The sequence below is a fragment of the Otolemur garnettii genome, unplaced genomic scaffold (assembly GCF_000181295.1).
Source record: "Otolemur garnettii isolate 467f Iridium unplaced genomic scaffold, OtoGar3 scaffold00181, whole genome shotgun sequence".
NCBI lineage: Eukaryota > Metazoa > Chordata > Mammalia > Primates > Galagidae > Otolemur > Otolemur garnettii.
Genome location: NW_003852576.1, coordinates 639,230 through 642,572, shown reverse-complemented (window position 1 = coordinate 642,572; position 3,343 = coordinate 639,230). Strand labels below are relative to the sequence as shown.

At 44.3% G+C, this 3,343-nt stretch overlaps 1 protein-coding gene and 1 pseudogene across 1 annotated transcript in view; both read left to right on the top strand.

Annotated features, from left to right (window-relative positions):
* UGDH (UDP-glucose 6-dehydrogenase) overlaps positions 1 to 3,343 on the top strand; it is a 40,570-nt gene that overhangs the window by 23,072 nt on the left and 14,155 nt on the right. The gene's annotated exons all lie outside the window — the stretch shown is intronic.
* LOC100940567 lies at positions 1,867 to 2,833 on the top strand (annotated as a pseudogene).

The following is a 3,343-nucleotide window of genomic DNA, read 5'->3' as shown; positions in this document are numbered from 1 at the left end:
TCTCCTGCCTCCGCCTCCCAAGTAGCTGGGACCACAGGCACCCGCCACAACACCTGGCTGTTTTTCGTTGCAGCCGTCATTGTTGTTTGGCAGGCCTGGGCTGGATTCAAACCCACCAGCTCAGGTGTATGTGGCTGGTGCCTTAGTCACTTGAGCCACAGGCACTGAGCCTGCCTCACTGTTTTTTTAGAGATAGGGTCTCGCCCTTGCTCAGGCTGGTATCAAACTCCTGAGTTTAGGCAGTCCACCTGCCTTGGCCTCCCAAAGTGCTGGGATTACAGGTGTGAGCCACTGTACCCGGCCGGCCCTCAAAGCCTGTATTTTACCTAAAAGCAACACTGTGGTATTAGCTATTTCAGTGTTTATGGCAACTTTATAGAACATAACTACCACAAATGAGAATTCACTATATTTCTGGATATTTAAGTTAATTAAGTTGGTATAAAGGTCAATAGAATCTTTTACAGCTTGAGCCACAGGCAGCCCTTCCAGTGTTTCTAGGCCTGTATGTCATTTCCCAATGCTGGTCTTCTTGACCTTTTTTATCTTTCTTTTCAATGTTTTCTTCCAGCTATCATTTAATAAAAATAGCTACTATTTACTAGTAGCCAGGTTTAGTACTAGCACTTTATATAGTTCATTTAATCCTTATAACCCATTAGAAAGATGCTGTTATTTGCTTTTGAGAGATGATTCAGATTCATGGAAATTTGTAAACTTTCTCAAAGTCATACAGTTAATCAGTGGCCAGGTATTTCTGACTCTAAATTCCATTTCGTCCCTTACTGCATACTGTAACACTAGAGCAAATTCCAGCTTATAGCTTGTTTTTCTAAATAGGTTTTACTGGAACATAGCCATACCATTGATCACATATTGTCTATGGCTGCTTTTGAGCTATGATGGCAGAGGTGAATATGACAGATATAGTATGCCCACAAAGCATTAAATAATTACTCTCTGGCCCTTTACCATAAAAGTTTTGCTGTTCTGGGTGGTGCCTGTGGCTCAAGGAGTAGGGCACCCACCCCAGATACTGGAGGTGGTGGGTTCAAACCCAGCTCCGGCAAAAAAAATTTTGCTGTCCCTATGTTAAATTAAGTGATATGGGGCAGTCATGCCAAAAGAATGAGAAAAAAATTGAAGATAAAAGAAAACAAAAGGTCAAATGTAGCCATAATGAAACTTTAGTTTGAAAATTGTTTAAAAATTACTTAAAGAGGCAGTGCCTGTGGCTCAGTGGGTAGTCACATATACTGAGGGTGGCGGGTTCGAACCCGGCCCCAGCCAAACTGCAACAAAACATAGCCAGGCATTGTGGTGGGCACCTGTAGTCCCAGCTACTCAGGAGGCTGAGGCAAGAGAATCACCTAAGCCCACGAATTGGAGGTGTTGTGAGCTGTGATGCCACGGCCTGCTACAAAGGGCGATACAATGAGACTCTGTCTCTTAAAAGAAAGAAAGAAATTACTTAAAGAGTTGATTAATGGGTTTTAAATTTCATACAATTTATAAACTCACTGATTTTCCCACATCTGAATTTTATTTAACTTTTTTTTTGAGACAGAGTCTCACTTTCTCACCCTTGGTAGAGTGCCATGGCAGTGTCACACTGCTCACAGCAACCTCCAGCTTTTTTTGGGCTTAGGTGATTCTCTTGCCTCAGTCTCCTGAGTAGCTGGGACTACAGGCACCTGCCACAATGTCTGGCTATTTTTTTGTTGCAGTTTGGCCGGGGCCATATACCCACCACCCTTGGTATATGGGGCCGGCGCCTGACTCACTGAGCCACAGGCACCACCCCTGAATTTTATTATTAAAAAATCTTGGTCAGGCAGGTGGATCACTTGAGGCCAGGAGTTTGAAACCAGCCTGAGCAACATAGCAAGAACTCATTTTGGGTGTGATTCCATCCTGCGGGGCTGTTCCTTGGAGCAGTAGTCGTTCTCACCCACCTAAGTGTGTGCCACCACCTCATGGAAGATTCGATGGACATGAGCCCCTTGAGGACTCAGAACTATCTTTTCAGTCGTGAACTAAAGGCCAACAAAGATTATCACTTTAAGGTGGATAATGATGAAAATGAGCACCAGTTATCCTTAAGAACAGTCAGTTTAGGGGCTGGTGCAAAGGATGAGCTGCACGCTGTTGAAGCAGAGACAATGAATTATGAAGGTAGTCCAATTAAAGTAACACTGGCAACTTTGAAAATGTCTGTACAGCAACGGTTTCTCTTGGGGACTTTGAAATAACAACACCTGTGGTCTTACGGTTGAAGTGTGGTTCAGGGCCTGTGCATATCAGCGGGCAGCACTTAGTAGCTGTGGAACAAGAGGCAGAGTCAGAAGGTGAAGAGGAAGAGGGTGTGAAACTCTTTAAGTATGACTGGAGAGCGATCTGCCCCTGGAAGTGGTAGCAAAGTTCCATAGGAAAAAGTAAAAACTTGCTGTTGATGAAGATGATGAAGATGAAGGTGGTCATGATGAGGAGACTGAAGAAAAAGCTCCAGTGAAGAAACCTGCGAGACACTCCAGCCAAAATTGCACAAAAGTCAACCTAGAATGGAAAGGATTCAAAACCATCAACACCGAAATCAAAAGGTCAAGAATCCTTCAAAACACAGGAAAAAACTCCTAAAACACTGAAAGGACCTAGTTCTGTAGAAGACATTGAGGCAAAAATGCGAGCAAGTATAGAAGAAGGTGGATCTCTTCCCAAAGTGGAAGCCAAGTTCACCCATTATGTGAAGAATTGCTTCCGGATGACTGACCAGGAGGTGATTCAAGATCTCTGGCAGTTTAGGAAGTCTCTTTGAGAAAATAGTTTAAACAGTTTGTTAAAATTTTCCATCTTGGCTCGGCGCCTGTGGCTCAAGCGGCTAAGGCGCCTGCCACATACACCTAAGGTCGCGGGTTCGAATCTCCAGCCCGGGCCCGCCAAACAACAATGATGGCTGCAACCAAAAAAAATGGCCAGGCGTTGTGGTGGGCGCCTGTGGTCCCAGCTACCTGGGAAGCGGAGGCAGGAGACTCGCTTGAGCCCAGGAGTTGGAGGTTGCTGTGAGCGTGATGCCATGGCACTCTACCCAGGGAGATAGCTTGAGGCTCCGTCTCAAGAAAAAAAAAAAATTTCCATCTTATTTCATTTCTGTAACAGTTGATAGCGGTCTATCCCTTTTATAATGCAGAGTAAGAACTTTCCCTACCGTGTTTGATAAATGTTGTCCAGGTTCCACTGCCAAGAATGTGTTGTCCAAAGTGCCTGTTTAGTTTTTAAAGATGGAACTTCCACCCTTCACTTGGTTTTAAGTATGTATGGAATGTTATGATAGGGTGGTCAGACA